Raw genomic sequence first — 20,226 nt, 5'->3', positions numbered from 1 at the left:
GAAAAGTCTCAACCATAAAACAAGTTATGTGCACATGGAGGTCAACTTTCAAATTCCACTGAAAGTTTAAAATACGCAACAAATAAAAAGGTTCTTTTGTTAAAAATAAATGAGCACTTTGCTATTTCATGATCTCTTCATTGTAGTTATCTATGTTTTCAATGTTTTCCTAAAATTAATTTGGAGGTAAAGACAATAACCATTGGTCAGATTCTAGTCTGACTTGTTTAAAAATTTAGAAATGAAAGTTGTAAACCTGAAGGGCCGAAGAAGTTCTGTTAATTTTGCTTGTTTCTTTATCCACCAAGGCAAAGTTTCTTATAACAGAAATACTTGGAAAAAAATTAGGGACATGCTTAAAACCTCAGGTTAATCCCCTCTCTCCAAATGGTCCCAGACTTCGACAATCAGTGTCCTAGCAAGATGAAAGCTAGGTTTTCTGAGTAAACCAGAACACTGAGTTCTGGAGAGACTCTTCCATCTTTACCCTCTACTTCTCCTCTTCACCACTAACCATCTTTTTTTTTTTTTTTATCCTCACCCGAGGATATTTTTCCATTTTTTGTACAGATAGAGTGGGAGGGAGAGAGAGGAAGGGAGAGAGAGAGAGAAACATCGACGTGAAGGGACACATCGAGTGGCTGCCACCCACACGACCAACCAGGGCCGGGGACAAACTGCAACCGAAGTACATGCCCTTAGCGGGAACCGAACCCGGGTCTCTCCGGACCGCAGGCCGACGCTCTAACCGCTGAGCCAAACTGGCCAGGGCACCACTAACCATCTTTATGAAATCAGTGATAGCAGTCGGTGAGTGGGAGGGCAGGCAGAACTGTGCAGGAAGTAGTGGGGAAGGGAACTGAAAGGAACACACAACATCCTGTGAGTTGTGTGAAGCACTGCAGGCCAGGGAATACACCGTTGTCCTTGACAGCAGTGCTTTCTGGTAGGTTTTCATATATTCCATGAGTTCATGGTAGCAGCCAGGAGATGATGGGGATAGGAGAGGTGCTGTCTCTGCAGAGGTGAGTTGTCCATGTGAATATCTACTAGAAACTGCCTTCTAATTGTACAACCAAGAATGAGATTCAACAATCTCCCAAGACAACAGAGAACCCACACACTCTGACCTTTGAAGAAATATAGCTAGATCATATTTCTTATAAGAATAAGTAGAAAAGATTAAAATGAGGACTGTGGAAAAAATGTTACCAATCAAGAGGAAGCAAAAATAATCCCTTTGAACTAGAAGCAGCATTATCTATAGTTTTGAAGTGAAAGATTTAGTATTCATTAATTTTATATCCAACCAAGTGGTCTTTCTTATATGAAAGTGGAATAAAGACATTCTCAGATATGTAAGACCCCTCAAAAATATACCAAATGTGTATCCTTAAAAAAAAATCTCTTAATATTTGGAGATAAAGAAAGTAAAATTTAAAGATAAAAATGGAGAAATTCTTGATATAAACATTGTGGCAATAAGCATTAAAGCCAGTTCAGCATGGAAATTATGCCAAAGAATTCGATATTTTGTTATAACATAGAAAATAAATACTAAAATTAATTCTTGAAAAGTAATATAAAAATAATGATTTAATTCCAATAATTTGAATTATATTCTGAAGTCTCAGTTTATAAATAAATTAGCCCATAGTAAGCCAGTGTTGAAAATTAAGTTTATCCTAGCAAATTATTTGGCTTGTAAACCTTAGCTTTAATTCCCCACTGTCATGTTAGTGCTGTTTGCAGATATAAACGTGACAGTGGGGAAGGCATTAAGAAGAAAGTCATACCAAAGTGTTTGATGGTGTGACCTCTTGTATTGGACCCTGACAAGGAGCTTACAGACCATGTCTGAAGGTGCTTTTTCCAATCTTTTAAAATAAAACAACAATGAAAATCCTTCTTTTTCTTCTAAACAACAAGAGGAAGAACCTAGTTTCTGGTCACTATCTGAAGCATAGTAATGAGAAACACAGGTTACACATGGGGGCATCAGGAAGGAAGGGAGGCACCAGGGACCCACCACATAGTTCTAGGAATCACAGAGCAGAGGAGCATATGTCCATTTTCCCAGTTGAACTCTGAGAGGAATCAACTGCAGTGATTGATTGCCCTGCACCATCCTTGGGCAGCCACAGTAGAACATAAATGCCATTTGGACTGTGTTTAGACTGAGAGAAGGCCTGAGACACTAGTCTCAAGTTCCTCATTCACAAAGAAGAGTTTCAGAAGGAAGTTCCCATGATTCCTAGAAGAGGTCAAGGCAGTTGAATAAGAAAGTGTCAAAGAAGATAGATCCAACAGGTCTGGCAGCACAAGGCTGGCCCAGATTGCTCAGACTTTGAAATAAAGGCCAAGCCAAAGACCCCAAAATTTAGCAACAGGTGCACCAGCACAGAAATCAACAGCCAGAGATCCACCTGGTGAGGAACCTCAGCACCTCAGCAAGGCATCTTGAAAGGTGGGCCAGCACAGTTATGCTTTCACTTACCCTGTGATTAAGTAACTGAATATCTACTATGGGCCAGGTAGCATTCTAGGCACTAGGCCTTAGCCATAAGAAAAAAAATAGCTCACATTTGCCCTGGCCCAGTAGCTCAGTTGGTTAGAGCATCATCCTGATATACCAAGGTTGTGGGTCTGATCCCCGGTCAGGGTACATACAAGAATCAACCAATGAATAAATAAGTAGAACAACAAATTGATCTCTCTCTCTCAAATCAATCAATTTAAAAAAAAACCTCACATTTTAGTGAAGACAATTGTCTGTTTCTCTTAATAGACAAGACACAAATAGGTAAAATATATAAGTGCTAAAAAGAAAAAGAAAGCATCTGGCCAATGTAGCTTAGTGGTTGAGCGTTGACCCATGCACCAATTGATGTTCTCCCTCATCAATGTTTCTCTCTGTCTCCCCCTTTCTCTCTCTCTAAAATAAAAAATAAAAAAAAATAAAAATAAAAAAAGAAAGAAAGCATGGAATGGATAGCTTTATCTAAAAATACAGGTTCTCCAACTGTATAAAATGAGATGCTAAAACTCAGAAAACCACAATAACAGCTAAAGGCGAGGACAAGCCACTAACCTGGATAAGTCATAGACTCTGGAATTCTAGTCTAATCTTGTAGGGAAAAAATAGATTGTCCACAAACCTGCTGTACAAATCTCAGAATGTCTAACTCTTTGAATTGGAAAGGGGTAACAGACCCCTTAAATGTAGAAGGGTTTTCTTTCAGTCTGCTTCTTGAGGGCCCCTTTAGTGTGTTAGAGGAATCCTGCAATTTATATTAGGATGTCAGAGCAGACTTCCCTAAGAGGGACAAAGATCTAAAAACTGGGAGGGAGGGAGCCACATTGTACAGTAGGGCTAAAGTATTCCCGGACAAGAGAAAGCAAGGGCAAAAGCCCTTTGGGAGGGACAGGCATAGAGTGAAGGGACAGGAGAAAGGGGAGGGGGACGTGATGTCAGTGAGGTGACCTGGAATGAGGTCATGGAGGACTGGTTCTGCAGGCCCTGCAATGAATTTGGATTTACTCTGGAATGAGATAGAAAGTTATTGGAGAATTTTGAGCAGAACATTGACAAGATCTAAAAGAATCCTCCTCCACCTACCTATTCTCTACCTGTGCCAACACTATCCCTAAAAGAAGGGGGTAAATTCCTTTTGAGGGGGGATGGCTCTAATGAGGAATTTAAACAGGAAATTGACTGCAAGTGCACCTGAATTTATCAAGTAAATAGTAATGAGTAATTACTTTGAAAATGGAAGAGAAATTGTTATCCTGAAAATGAAATGGATGCTTTATTTCCTTTAAGGATGTGGCTTCATTAAGAGTTTGAGTTCAGTTATGGAGCAAAAGAGAAGCTTCACTTCTGCCTACATGAGATGTGTTTATGCATTAAACAATATATTTTCCTTTACATGGTCAAGGGGCTATGGGAAAGAACTTAATTAAACAGGCATCACTACATGTAATTTAGAAGTAAACATTGTGTCATCAAATAGTTATTATGTACCAGTGGGGGCTGAATTACTTTAATAAGCAATGCCAGAGCAAGTCTCCTTAGGTCTGTCTGGGACTAGAGCATTGAAAGGTGGCTTTCTCTCCCTTCCCTTTTATCCCTCTCCAGAAAAATGCATTAAGTACAGGTTAATACCAAGTCCTTGGGGCAAAGTTCTACTTCCTCATTAGGATATTTTAATCTTTTATTTTCTATGTCAATGACTCTCAATATTATTGGACCAGCATCATAAGTATGATCTGAGATCTTTGTAGATATGCAAATTATATGCCCCCACCCAGATCAACTGGCAGAACCTCTGGGTGGAACCCAGCAATATGTAATTTAATGAGCCGTCCCGGTGATTCTAATGCATGTTGAAGTTTCAGAACCACTAGTCTAAATAGTAGAAGAATGAGAACCATCCCACAGGTTCCTCAGTGCCTCTTAATCTCTCTCACACATTTCATTTCTTTGCCTCTTTGTGCTGTATTCTAGCTAATTTTTTCAGATTTGTTGTGCAAGTCACAGACTCTCTTGTCAGGTGCATTTGGGGTTAGAAATGTCCTTTAGCTTTTAAAATTCCAATTATATCTTTTATTCCTAGAAATTTTATTTGGTTATTTTTCAAATCTGCTTGGTCATTTATTATGGTTCATTAAACACTACACGTATTTTCAAACTTGGTTTTTAGTTCTTGGAAGAGATCAAACACATTTTATAAATTGTACCTGGTATTTCATTGTCCTTAACATTCTTGAGAGTCTGTTTCTGCTGGTTCTTCTTCATGATGTCTTATTTAGTTATTTCTGATTGTGGGCTTCTCAGTTGCATTAGGATTTATGATGGGAATTCATTGAGGACTAGCATGATGATGGGTTCTTAGAGAGATTTGCATTTGCTTCAGCCAGCTGGTCTTTGGGACCCCAACACTTTGGGATCACTCTAACTTCTCAGCCTGAGGTTTTTGACCACCCATGTGCTGTGTATTTAGGCTTCAAATGCATGTGCAGATTGGTTGTGGTTATAAATATTCAACAGTTTCATTTTTCCCTTTCATTCATCACCTATGTTTGAGAAGGATGATTTTTCTTTAAGGCCCATGATTAAGTACACCATTTTTCCAGTTTACTTTTACTTGAGGGTGTTGCCATTTGGGGTCTCAGTTGTGTGGGGAGGGTGAGGATATCTTTCAGACTCCTCATCATGGGTGAAATTTTGACTTCGTCTCCTCTTTTTTCCAGCCATGTGAGAACCAAAGTTCATGTTAATTTTATTTAACATATGTTTGGGGAATAAACTCCAGCTGCAGTGGTCCACTTGGTTCTGTCTTTAGAATGAGAATTCTCACTGTCTTATCAACTCAGTGATCTTTTTAAGATTTGTTTTTATATCTTATCCAACAACTTTAGTTGGTTTTAGTACCAGAAATAAAAGTTGCATTGGTTTTCTTTGAAGTTCATTTATTTTCCTGGTGGGCTCATTCTTATCTAAAGACTTCTACCATCTTACCCTTTTCGACGAGATGATGGAAGCAGAGACTGAAGTGCTGTAGCTGCAAACCAAGGGCGGCTGTGGTTTCTGGCAAACCCCCAGAGGCTAGGAACAGGAGAGGAAGGATTCTCCCTTACTGGATTCAGAGGGGTGATGGCCCTGCTAACACCTGATTTCCGACTTTTGGCCTCCAGAACTGTGACACAATAAATTTCTGTTATTCTAAACCTCTCGGTTTATAGCACTATGTTACCCTAGGCCACTGATGCAGCCCCTATTTAAAATAATCCGTTTACAGTGAAAGGATCTCCGGGATAGGTGACTGCCTTACAGACCTGACATTTATGCCCTCAGGAGAGGAGGAGGAAAGGTCTTCCTCAGTGTTCTCGCTAGTGTTGACGCTGCCCCGCGGCTAGGAATGACCCCAGTGGGGTGTTCTGTTATTTGGAATACCCACGGATGTTTCACAAACTGGTATTTAAAACACTTTCTGACAAAGATTTAGTACAAATTTGTTACATGCGGAAAAGAATACCTTTGTGAAGCAATACTATTTCCTTGCAATATTTAAGGACAACCACATAGAACTTGGCTGCAACTAGAAAACAAGCTGACATGGTGGTGTTGCTTCTTTTCAATGAGCGCCAGCCCTGCTTTGGCAACTAGAAGCCGAAAGCAGCAAGCCAGGATACCTAGGGAGGCACTCACGCAAGAGTGTGAGACTACTGTTTGATTTCCAAATTCTGCATTTCATAAAAGGTCTGGGAAAAAATTTTGGGGCTATGTATATAGTTAAGATATAGCACTGGCAGTATTTACCAGAGAACTGAATTAGATTAGGAGTTAACTAGGTAAAGGTGAAGACGGAACTAGGGTAAGAACATTGCCGGAAAAACCTTGGGCAAAGGCCTGGGCCAAGGCTGAGTGGACGGGCGGAGCACAGTGCCCTTGATGAGTTGAAGGAAAGAGTGCAGAGTGTGGAAAGTAGAGGGAATCTAGTGCAGCATGAAGCTGACACGGTAGGCAGTGGCTGATGACGTGAGGCTTTGCAGATCACACTAAGGGAAAACTTTAAAGTGTTTTTAATGTTTGATGGGAGAGGAGGATTGGTAGATACTGAAACCAGGGGCTCATTACACAAAGTACAGATAGAAATCAGGAAGCCCTGGGACCATCCTTGCTTATGATATCTTTTATATCAAATGGGAAAACTGACACTCAAGAGACTTTCAGTAACTTGCCCAATATTGCACTCTCTTAACACATCCTCCTGGGGTCTCCTCTATGAGAGGAGGGCTCTGTTTAAAGATGGTTCTGTTATGTTACTACTAAGCCCTAAAATTCTCCATAGAAGAAAAATCGGCTCTTTTAATAAGCAGTTAAAATAAAGTGGTGTATAAAGCACAGTAAACAAAGATGAAAAACAAATGATCACAACCCGGGCCTGCATATCTTTAAGAAGACAAATAGCATCTTCTGTTGTTGATCTTTAAAAGTCAAGGTCAAGCCCTGGCCAGTTTGGCTCAGCGGTTAGAGCGTCGGCCTGTGGTCCAGAGAGACCCGGGTTCAGTTCCCGCTAAGGGCACATACCTCCGTTGCAGTTTGTCCCCGGCCCTGGTTGGGTCGTGTGAGTGGCAGCCACTCGATGTGTCCCTTTCACGTTGATGTTTCTCTCTCTCCCCCTCCCACTCTATCTGAACAAAATATCAAAAAATGTTCTCGGGTGAGGATAAAAAAAAAGTCAAGGTCAAAGATGGAAGGGGTTGAAGAAAATAGTTAGAAATGTATTATTCTGTGTGGAATAATGTATTATTCTATGCAGTTCACACACATAGGAACTGCACTCAAGACAAGGGTTCAGTAACCAAGGAATTGCCCTCCTAACACCTGAAAGCACTTTATGTCAGATTCTTGTGAACAATATCCTGAGTTAAAAGTCAGGATAATTAAATACTGATTAAAGAAGTTGATTTAATGAGAGACACAGCACAAGTTAAGATATCCAAATTCACTCTCTATCTTGTATTGCTTGATACTCAGCAAACATCATGAATATAGGTACAATTATTTTGATAAATATTCTATTTTTTATCAAAATTTTACATTATGTAAGTCTCTACTATAATACCCATTCATTCCTCATGCTGCATCAGGTTTTGCCCCTCATGCTGTATTTAAAGAGCATGTTTTCAAGAACACCAATGAACCAGTGACCTCCTTATTGCTAAACCCAGTAGTCAGTTCTCATCTCGCTTGACCTATGAGTGGCATTTGACAAAGATAATCATACTCTTTGGTCATGAAACACTTTCCCACCTTGACGTCTAGGACATCACACACTTGTGTGTTTCCTTTTCCCTCCTTTTCTGTCCTGTTCTCTATCTTAGTTCTTCCTCATTCATCTGATCTCTGAGAGTTGGAATGCTTTAGTCTTTGTCCTTGGATTTCTATTCTCTGTTTCCATTCACTTCCTTGGTGATCTCATCTAGTCTCATGACTTTAATTTTCACCTATGTGGACAGCTCCCAAATGTATATCCTCAGCCCAGGTGTTGCTCCAGAATTTTGGACTCATGTGATCATCCCCTAGTTGATATCTAAAACAAGAAAGAATTCTTGGTAGTTTAAAAATGATGGAAGTAATTTACTTAAAAAATTTTTTTTTCTTTATTGATTTTAGAGAGAGAGGAAGGGAGAGAGAAGGAGAGAGACAGAAACACTGATGAGAGAGAACATTGATTGGCCGCTTCCTGCATGCCCTCTACTGGGGATTTGGCCCACAACCTGGGCATGTGCCCTGACCAGGAATCAAACTGGCAACCTCTTGGTGCATGGGTCAATGCTCAACCACTGAGCCACATTGGCCAATTATGGAAGTATTTCAAAAATGTTATAGAGGATAGGGAAATAAAGTGAAAGATATTGCCTAGAAATAACTAAAAGTCAAAATGATAAAAATTTTTGAGAAAAATAATAAGAACTTGACAATCTAGTCAATAAATGCAATACTCCACTACTAAAAAATTATAGAAAAAATGAGGGAAATTACCAAAAATTAATAAGATATAATTAATCTTCTATAATTAAAAAACCCTAGCTCTCTCTACAAAAAGGCTCTCTGAATGCACAGAAGAATACATTTTGTTGTTGTTGTTGTTAATTCTCACTCAAGGATATTTTTCCCATGATTTTTAGATAGAATGGAAGGGGGTGAGGAAGGGGGAGAGAGAGAGAAAAAAAGAGAGAGAGAGAGACATCAATGTGAAAGACACATTGATTGGTTGCCTCCCGCACGACCCCAACCTGCTGTCCAGGTATGTGCCCTTAACTGGGAATCGAATCCATGACCCTGAGGGCTAACACTAACTGCTGAGCAAACCAGCCAGGGCAGAATACATATTTTTAAACATTTTTTTTTGTTTAAATCCTCACCTGAGAATATTTTTCTATTATCTTCAGATAGAGAGAGAGAGGGAAAGAGAAGGAGTAAAAGGAAGAGAGAGAGAGAAACATCGACATGAAAGGGACACATCGACTGTTTGCCTCCTGCATGACACTGACCAGGGCCAGGGACAAACTGCAACTGAGGTACGTGCCCTTGGCTGGAATAGAACCCGTGACTTATTGGTCTGTGGGCTGACTCTACTGCTGAGCCAAACTGGCCAGGGCGAGAATACATATTTTTAAATCTATACCAATGCGTATCATTATGAAATATCAGCTGTCTGGAAATAAAGATATCCTAAAAATTTTAAAACAGGAAAACAGAGTAACCTGAAGGAGTAGCCATTAGAATAGCATATGCTATTTAACTTTTAAAAACTGCAACACTGTAAGCTAGAAAATAATTCATTCAACAATGATCTATTAAGTGCCCACTCTGCACAAGGCATTCATTATGTGAAGTGATGAATAGAGAGATACCTTTGAAATTCGGACAGAAAATTATTTCCAACCTAAAATAAGATACTCTATTCAAGCAGACTAAAGTATACAGACAACAGCAACAACTGTACCTCTTATGAACTTTTGCTCAAGAAGCTGCTGGAGCATGTGGACCACAAAAATAAAGTTTATAAATCAAGAAAGAGAAATTCAGGATTCAGGGGATAAGAGATGCAGATGAAAGGACAGACTAGCCAGGGTGATTGGAAGGGATGTCTTAGGACAAATATGGTTCAGATTAAAAGAGAGATATTGGGGGTGGGGAAGATAGAACTTGCTGATTACCTATTGAGTTTAACTATTTTGAGAAGAGTTTCAGAATTCTATTAATCCTAAAATTTCAAATTAAAAGTGTTGGAAGTAGCAGCCCCTGGGAGTGAGCCTTGATTTACATTACAAATTGTATAATAATATTTGACTTTTTAAATTAGGGTCATTTACTACTTACTAAAATAATAAGCATGCATTTTTAAAAAGAACTGATCAGAACCAAAATTTCCCAGTTAAGGCAAAAACAAGATAGTATTTTCCTTTTTTTAAACCTAACTGAATTTGAAAAAAAAAAAAATTCATTGTTTTGTTTTCAAATAAACATGATGCTTTGTTTTCCAATAGCATTGCTACGGTCCCCTTTAGAATATTTTGAATAGAAGAACAGCAGTTTCTATACACAGAGAAGCAGATTTTGCAAGGTAAGGACTGAAATGAAGTTTATGGCCTCCATAAACAATTGCATCATGCTCTGCAGCCTGTATTTTCTTAAGAAGGAAGATAACATTTTCTTTATCAAAGCAAGCTGAAACAGGCTATAAATTATACAATGTCTGTCTTCTGGTTCACAGAGAACTACAATCCATCTGGAACCAAGTAGGTATGGTGCTATATAAAATCTCTCTAAGTAAATGTAAATTATAGAGAGAAGAATGTTTTCACCTTGGTGCACCCATAGTTCTGGTCAATTCCTTTCCTATATTTTGATATGCATGGCAGCCAACTGACTGGCTACCAAACCTGGAACAATTTTATATTTACTCCTCAATAAAAAAATTCTGTGGAAATAATAAGAACCATGATGAAAATAGATGTCTTTGATCTATTTTGTTAAAATGCTACTGGTAGAGTACAAATTTCTTAGTGTACATATAGTGAGAACCCAATATCTATAACATAGTTGTGATGGTAAGAATATAAAAAGTTGAAAGTATTAATGTGTTCAGAATGTGAATAACCTTTTCACCCCAAGAAACCTGAATTCAAAGACGGTTAACCACAGAAGTGAAAATATCTTGGGTGGTCTAATGCTAGACATTTGTTCTTAGTGTATTTGGCCAAAGCACAAACCCACCAAGGAGTCTGGCATGATGAATGGTGTCTTCCTAGAAGATTCTTGGGATTAAGCAGGTTGTTTCAAGTAATTGTGGCAAGAAGCTTGTGGAGAGGTTTACCAGGTCATAACAGGCCCTTTCTCCATGAGGATGTCATTAATAGAAGTCAGCCTCCTGGAAAAAGTTTACTTTCCCCCAATCCTCCTACTAATCACAATAAAAAATTCTGAACATTATATATAAAACACACCTCAAAGAATACTAAAGGCAGAGAGAGAAAGGCAAACCAGCTAGGGACCTCAGGACCCAAAGTAAAAACTGTAGCCTCATATATCCCAGAATGGGAGCTGAAGAAGATGGCAACCTGGAAAAACAAATGGGTTCAGACACACACACACACACACACACACACACACACCAGCGCGCGTGCCCCCAAAAAAGCTTGCTCTCTCTAGCAAAAAGACCAGGAAATAGATTCTTTTCTCATTTTGTAAAAATAATATATTTTAAAATTAATTAATTATTTAAAAATGTATTTATTTATTTTTTAATGTTTATTTATTTATTTTTGTTACAGATGTTTCTCTTTTTTCCCCCATTGACATCCTCCTCCCGATCCCCCCTGACCCAGCATTATTGTCTATGTCCTTGTTTGCACATACATGCATATAAGTTCTGTGGTTTATCTCTTCCCTCTCCCCACATCCACCTCTTTTGAGGTTTGTCAGTCTGTATCCCACTTCCATGTCTCTGGGTCTCTTTTGTTTATCAGCTTGTTTTGTTCATTATATTCCATAAATAAGTGAGATCATGTGATATTTGTCTTTCTCTGATTGGTTTGCTTCACTTAGGATAATACTTTCCAGGTCCCTCCATGTTGTCTCAAACGATAAGAGATCTTTCTTACAGCTGCATAGTACTCCATTGTGTAATGTACCACAGCTTTTTTATCCACTCATCTACTGATAGACACTTGGGCTGTTTCCAGATCTTAGTCATTGTAAATAGTGCTATGAACATAGGAGTACATATATTCTTTCTGACTGGTACTTCAGGCTTCTGGGTCAAATGGCAGATCAATTTTTAACTTTTTGAGGAAACATCATATTTTTTCCCCTAGTGGCTGCACCAGTCTGCATTCCCACCAGCGGTGTACTAGGGTCCCCTATTCCTCACACCCTCACCAGCACTTGTTGTTTGAGGATTTGCTGATGGAAGCCATTTTGGCAGGTGTGTGGTGATACCTTACTGTTGTTTTAATTTGTATCTCTCTGATGATTAATATGTCCTTTTTGGAGAGGTGTCTATTTAGGCCCTCTGCCCATTTTTTAATTGGATTCTTTGTCTTCATTTTGTTGTTGTATGAGTACTCTATATATTTTGGAAATTAACCTGTTATCTGATGCATTGTTGGCAATTATGCTCTCCCATATAGTGGGTTCCCTTTCCATTTTGATGGTTGTTTCTTTTGCTGTGCAGAAGCTTTTTAGTTTGATGTAGTCCTATGTGTTTATTTTTTCCTGTTTCTCCTGTCTTAGGTGTTGTATCAGTGAGAATTCTGCTGTGTGTAGTCTGAAATTTTGTTGCCTACATTTTCTTCTAGGATTTTTATGGAATCACGAGTCACATTTAAGTCTTTTATCCATTTTGAGTTTATTCTTGTGTATGGTGTAAGTTGATGGTCTACTTTCTTTTTTCTAAAAAATTAATTAATTTATTTTTGTTACAGATGTTTCTCCTCTTTCCCCCACTGATTCCCCCCCCACCCTCTCCCCAGCTTTGTTGTCCATGTCCATTGTTCATGCATACATGCATGTAAGTTCTGTGGTTTATCTTCCCCGCCCCTCCTCTGGGAATAGTCAGTCTGTACCCCACTTCCACATCTCTGGGGCTACCCCATTCCTCAGACTGTTATGTTCATTATATTCCACAAATAAGTGAGATCATATGATACTTGTCTTTCTCTGTTTGGCTTGTTTCGCTTAGGATGACACTTTCCAGGTTCCTCCGTGTCATCTCAAAGGATAAGAGATCTTTCTTTCTTACCACTGCATAGTACTCCATTCTGTATATGTACCACTGCTTTTCTATCCATTTGTCTACTGATGGACATTTGGGCTGTTTCTAGATCTTAGCTATTGTAAATAGTACTGCTACAAACATGGGGGTACATATATTCTTTCTGATTCGTGTTTCAGGCTTCTTAGGGTATATTCCTAGAAGCGGGATCACTGGGTCAAATGGAAGTTCAATTTTTAATTTTTTGAGGTAACACCATTTTGTTTTCCATAGAGGGTGCACCAGTCTGCATTCCCACCAGCAGTGTACTAGAGTCCCCTTTTCTCCACACCCTCGCCAATACTTGTTGTTGATTTGTTGATGGCGGCCATTCTGACAGGTGTGAGGTGATACTCATTGTTGTTTTAATTTGCATCTCTCTGATGATTAGTGATGTTGAGCATTTCTTCATACGTCTCTTGGCCATTTGTATGTCCTGTTTGGAGAGGTGTCTATTTAGTTCCTCTGTCCATTTTTTAATTGGGTTCTTTGACTTCCTTTTGTTGAGTTGTATGAGCACACTATATATATTGGAAATTAACCCCTTATCTGATATATCACTGGCAATTATGTTCTCCCATAGAGTGGGTAGCCTTTCCGTTTTGATGATTGTATCTTTCGCTGTGCAGAAGCTTTTGAGTTTGATGTAGTCCCATGTGTTCATTTTCTCCTTTGTTTCTATTGCCTTAGGTGATGCATCAATGAAAATTCTGCTGTGTATGATGTCTGAAATTTTGTTGCCTACAGTTTCTTCTAGCATTTATATAGATTCATGAGTCACATTTAAGTGTTTTATCCATTTTGAGTTTATTCTTGTGTAGGGTGTAAGTTGATGGTCTAGTTTCATTTTTTTGTATGTAGCTGTCCAATTTTCCCAGCACCATTTATTAAAGAGGCTGTCTTTACTCCACTGTATGCTCTTGCCACCTTTGCCAAATATTGATTGAGCATATTGCCTTGGGTCCATTTCTGGGTTCTCTGTTCTGTTCCACTGGTCTATATGCCTGTTCTTGTGTTAGTACCAGGCTGTTTTGATTACAGTGGCTTTGTAGTATAACCTGAAATCTGGTAATGTAATCCCTCCTACTTTGTTCTTCTTTTTCAAGATTGCTGTGGCTATTTGAGGTCTTGTTTGGTTCCATCTGAACTTTTGAAGTATTCGTTCTAGTTCTGTGAAGTATGTCATTGGTATTTTGATGGGGATTGCATTGAATCTGTAGATTGCTTTGTGTAGTATGGACATTTTAATGATGTTAATTCTTCCCATCCATGAACAAGGTATGTGTTTCCACTTTTTTATATCTTCCTCTATTTCTTTTTTCAATGACCTGTAGTTTTCTGCGAATAGGTCCTTTATTTCATTGGTTAAGTTTATTCTTAGGTATCTTAATTTTTTTGCCGCAATGGTAAATGTGATTGTTTTCTTAGTTTCTCTTCCTGTGAGTTAGTTCATCATTGGTGTATAAGAATGCCATCAATTTCTCTCTCTTTTTTTTTTTAATCCTCATCCGAGGACATTTTTCCATTTTTTGTACAGACAGAGTGGGAGTGAGAGAGAGAGGGAAACATCGATGTGAAAGGGACACATCGAGTGGCTGCCACCCGCACGACCAACCAGGGCCGGGGACAAACTGCAACCGAGGTACATGCCCTTAGCGGGAACCGAACCCAGATCTCTCCGGACCGTGGGCGGACGCTCTAACCGCTGAGCCAAACCGGCCAGGGCACCATCAATTTCTTTTTTTTTTTTTTTAATCCTCACTCGAGGATATTTTTCCATTTTTTGTACAGATAGAGTGGGAGGGAGAGAGAGGAAGGGAGAGAGAGGGAAACATCGATGTGAAGGGACACATCGAGTGGCTGCCACCCGCACGACCAACCAGGGCCGGGGACAAACTGCAACCGAAGTACGTGCCCTTAGCAGGAACCGAACCCGGGTCTCTCTGGACCGCAGGCCGACGCTCTAACCGCTGAGCCAAACTGGCCAGGGCACCATCAATTTCTTGATGTTGATTTTGTATCCTGCTACTTTGCCAAATTCATTTATTAAGTATAGTAATTTTTTTTTTTTTTTTAATCCTCACCCGAGGACACTTTTCTATTTTTTGTTCAGATAGAGCGGAAGGGAGAGAGAGGAAGAGAGAGAGAGAGAAACATTGACGTGAAGGGACACATCGAGTGGCTGCCACCCACATGACCGACCAGGGCCAGGGACAAACTGCAACCGAGGTACGTGCCCTTAGCAGGAACCGAACCCGGGTCTCTCTGTACCGCAGGCCGACGCTCCAACTGCTGAGCCAAACCGGCCAAGGCAAGTATAGTAAATTTTTGATGGAGTCTGGGGTTTTCTATGTATAGAATCATGTCATCTGCGAATAATGACAGTTTCACTTTCTCCTTTCCAATTTGGATCCCTTTTATTTTTTCTTCATGTCTGATTGTTGTGGCTAAGACTTCCAATACTATTTTAAATAAGAATGGCAAAAGTGGGCATCTTTGTCTTGTTCCTATTCTTAAGGAAAGTTCTTTTAGTTTTTTGCCCATTGAGTATGCTGTTAGCTGTAGGTCTTTCATATATGGCCTTTATTATGTCTAGATATGATCCCTCTATTCCCACATTGCTGAGTGTTTTTATCAGAAATGGATGCTTAATTTTGTCGAAGGCTTTTTTGGCATCTATTGATATGATCATGTGGTTTTTAGTTTTCATTTTGTTTATGTGGTGTACCAGCATAGTTGATTTGCGAATTTGCATCTATTTCCGAATATTGTACCAGCCTTGCATCCCTGGGATGAATCCCACTTGGTCATTGTGAATAATTTTTTTGATGTGTTGCTGGATCTGATTAGCTAGTATTTTGTTCAGGATTTTGCCATCTATGTTCATCAGGGATATTGGCCTGTAGTTTTCTTTCTTTGTAATGTCTTTTTTTGGTTTTGGAATTAGAATTATACTGGCCTCATAAAACGAATATGGAAGTCTTCCTTCTTCTTGAATTTTTTGAAATAGTTTGAGGAGAATGGGTGTTAGTTCTTTTTTGAATGTTCAGTAAAACTCCCCCGTGAAGCCATTCGGGCCTGGGCTTTTGTTTGCTGGGAGAGTCTTGATTACATCTTCAATTACTTTTGTTGTTATTGGTCTGTTCAAGTTTTCTATCTTTTCCTGGTCCAGTTTTGGGCAACTATGTGTTTCTAGAAATTTGTCCATTTCACTTAGATTGTCAAATTTGTTGCCATATAATTTTTCATAGTAGTTGTTACTGATCTTCTGTATTTCTGTGGTATCAGTTGTTAATTCTCCTCTTTCATTTCTTATTTTGTGTATTTGGGTTCTCTCTCTGTTTCTTGGTGAGTCTAGCTAACGGTCCATCAATCTTGTTTATCTTTTTGAAAAAACAGCTCTTTGTTTTATTGATCCTTTGAATTGTTTTTTTGGTCTCCTCCTTTTTTTTTTTTTTTTTTTATCCTCACCCGAGGATATTTTTCCATTTTTTGTACAGATAGAGTGGGAGGGAGAAAGAGGAAGGGAGAGAGAGAGAGAAACATCGACGTGAAGGGACACATCGAGTGGCTGCCACCCTCACAACAAACTGCAACCGAAGTACGTGCCCTTAGCGGGAACCGAACCCGGGTCTCTCCGGACCGCAGGCCGACGCTCTAACGGCTGAGCCAAACCGGCCAGGGCGTTTTTTTGGTCTCTATATCATTTATTTCTGCTCTGATCTTTACTATTTCCTTCCTTCTACTTGCTCTGGGGTTTTGTTTTTGTTTGCTTTCTAGTTCTTTAAGTTGTGAGGATAGACAGTCAATTAGAAATTTTTCTTGCTTCTTGAGGTAAGCCTGTAGTGCTATGAACTTCCCTCTCAGAACTGCTTTTGCTGTATCCCATAAGTTTTGTATTGTTGTGTGTTCATTTTCATTGGATTCCAGGAAGTTTTTAATTTCTTCCTTGATCTCCTCATTGACCCATTCGTTGTTTAATAACATGCTGTTTAGCCTTCATGTGTTCAAATGTCTTTGCATGTTCTTGTTGCAATTGATTTCTAGTTTCATGCTATTGTGATCTGAGAAGATGATTGATATGATTTCAATCTTCTTCAGCTTGTAGAGACTTAGTTTGTGTCCTAACATGTGGTCTCTTTGAGAATGTCCCATGTGCACTTGAGAAGAATGTGAATTCTGTAGTTTTGGGGTGTAATTCTCTGTAGATATCTATTAAATCCATTTGATCTAGTGCTTCATTTAGAGTCTTTGATTTCTTGCTAATTTTTTTGTCTAGAGGATATATCCAGTGATGTCAGCGGGGTGTTGAAGTCCCCTGCTAGGACTGTATTTTTGTCCATTTCTCCTTTGAAATCTTCCAGAAGACTTTTAATATATTTTGGTGCTCCTATATTGGGTACATATATGCTTATCAAGGTTATATCTTCCTGTTGGATAGATCCTTTCAATATTATGTAGTGGCCTTCTTTGTCTCTAGTTATGGTCTTCATTTTGAAATGTATTTTATCTGATATGAGTATTGCTACCCAGTTTTTTGTTTTTTTTTTCTGTTTGCTTGGAAAATTTTTTTTCCATCCCTTCAATTTCAACCTATGTGAGTCTTTTGTTGTGAGGTGGGTCTCTTGTAAATAACATAAAAATGAGTCATGCTTTCTTATCCAATCAGCTACTCTGTGTCTCTTTATCAGAGCATTCAATCCATTTACATTTAAGGTGATTATTGATATGCATTTATTTATTGCCATTTTTGTTTAGTGTGGTTATTAGGAAAGTTTTCTGTCACTATTTCTTCAAATATATTCTCTAACCCTTGCTCATTTTCTTCTTCGGGAACTCCTATGATGCGAATGTTATTACGTTTCCAGTAGTCCCACAGTTCTCTTAAGCTTTCTTCCTATTTTTTAATTGTTTTTTCCTTTTGGTTTTCTGATTGGTTGATTTTTTCTACCCTATCTTCTAATTCACTGATCCAATCCTCACTCTGGAATTTAGGCCTTCCAATGTGTTCTTTATTTTTGCTATGTCATTCTTCATTTCTTCTTGGTGGTTTTTAATTTCCAACTGGTTGATTTTCAACATTTCTATGTCTTTACTCATGGTGCTCATGTCCTTACACATGCTGTTGAGCTTCCTCAAGATCATGGCTCTGAATTCTAGTTCTGTTAACTTGCTTAACTGCACCTCATTTATCTCCTCTTTGGTGGAGGTCTCTTGTTCTTTCATTTAGCTTTTGTTTTTGTGTTTCATCATTTTGGCTATCACAGTGGGCTTTGGAGCCTGCCAAATTTTCCCTGTGGGTGTTGGTATTCTACTGGGTTTGAATGAGCCAGGGAGGACCCACCTTACACACCACTGTCAAGTCTTACTTTCCTGGTTAGAGTTGCTAGTCCTGGGAATGGTATGTTAATCCTCTAGCTTTTTGCCTGGAGGCTATCAGCAAGGATTACTGGAAGAACCTTGGCTTCTCAGTTGAATGAAAGACTCTCTCAGGTGCTCAGAGTAAGAGGATTTCCCAAGGGTGGGGCAGATGCTGGTTGTTAACAGGCCTCAATTAGCATTTCAGTGGCCACCGGGTGGGGTTAATCTCTGAGGGATGGGCCGCAGCCTCTCCCCAGAGCCCTGGGAAAGAATAAGATGACCACAGTCCTGCATGACTGCAACTCAGCAAAAGCTCTGAGCACAGTGTGCCCTCTTTCTGCCTGAGCCCAAGGTAAGTGGCTGCTGCTGTTTTAGCCTCTGTCCTGGCTCTGTGCTGTGGAGCCGCTTGGGAGTTTAATACGAGGGCGCCACTCACAGCCAAGGCTACTGCTCTCAGCCAAGGCCGCTGCTCCCAGCCAAGGCCACTCTCCCAGCCAAGGCCGCTGCGCACAGCTAAGGCCGCTGCCGACAGTGGGCTCCCAGCCCTGGTTATGTGGTCCTTCAAGCTGCTTTTCTGTTGCCTTTTCCTGATGATTTGTGTTTATTGTCATTGTAATTCCAGTTTGGTCCTGGGAGATGGTCTGTGTAGTTTCTATTCACTCCATCGCCATTTTGGAATCCCTACTTTCTTTTCTTTTGCGTGTAGCTGTCCAGTTTTCCCAACACCATTTACTAAAAAGTCTGTCTTTACTCCATTGTATACTCTTGCCACCTTTGTCAAATATTAATTGAGCATAATGTCTTGGGTCATTTTCTGTGTTCTTGGTTCTGTTGCATTGATCTATCTGCCTGTTCTTGTGCAGGACCAGGTTGCTTTGATTACAATGGCTTTGTGGTATAACCTGCTATCTGGTATTGTGATCCCTCTTACTTTGTTCCCCTTTTTCAAGATTGCTGTGACTATTTGGGGTCTTTTTTGGTTCCATATAAACTTTTGAAGTGTTTGTTCTAGTTCTGTGAAATATGTTGTTGGTATTTTAATGGGGATTGCATTGAATCTGTGGATTGCTTTGGGTAGTATGGACATTTTAATGATGTTAATTCTTCCAGTCCAGGAACAAGGAATATGCTTCCACTTTTTCATATCTTCCTCTATTTCTTTTTTCAGTGTCCTGTAGTTTTCTGTGAATAGGACCTTTACTTCTTTGGTTAAGTTTGTTCTTAGGTATCTTTTTTTTTTTTTTTTTGCTGCTACGGTAAATGGGTTTGTTTGTTTTTTTAGTTTCTCTTTCTGTGTGTTTATTTTTGGTGTATAAACATGCTAATAATTGCTGGATGTTGATTTTGTATCCTGCTACTTTGCTGAATTCATTCATTAAATATAGTAGTTTTTTGATGGGGTCTTTAGGGCTTCCTATGTACAATATGTCATCTGTGAATAATGACAGTTTCACCTCTTCTAATTTGATCCCTTTGATTTTTCCTTCTTGTCTGATTGCTGTGGCTAAGACTTCTAGTACTATGTTAAATAAGAGTGGTGAAAGTGGACATTCCTGTCTTGTTCCTGTTCTTAAGGCAAATGCTTTTAGTTTTTACACATTGAGTAAGATGTTGGCTGTGGGTCTGTCATAAATGGCCTTTATTATGTTAAGTTATGATCTTTCTATTTACACTTTGCTGAAAATTTTTATCAAAAATGGATGCTGAATTTTGTCAAATGCTTTTTCAGGGTCTCTTGGTATGATCACATGATTTTTATCTTTCATTTTGTTTATGTGGTGTATCACATTTATTAATTTATGAATATTGTACTGCCTTGCATCCCTGGGATAAATCCCACTTGATAGTGGTGTATAACTTTTTAAATATATTGCTGGATTTCATTTGCTAAGATTTTGTTGAGAATTTTGGGTTCTATGTTTATTAGGAATATTGGCCTGTAATTTTCTTTCTTTGTAGTGTCTTCATCTGGCTTTGGAATTAGGATTATGCTGGCCTCACAAAAAGAGCTTGGAAGTGTTTCTTCCTCTTAAAT

This window comes from Molossus molossus, unplaced genomic scaffold, assembly GCF_014108415.1.
Source record: "Molossus molossus isolate mMolMol1 unplaced genomic scaffold, mMolMol1.p scaffold_m16_p_3, whole genome shotgun sequence".
NCBI lineage: Eukaryota > Metazoa > Chordata > Mammalia > Chiroptera > Molossidae > Molossus > Molossus molossus.
The sequence above is the reverse complement of the archived record's forward strand: the minus strand, read 5'-3'. Positions refer to the sequence as shown.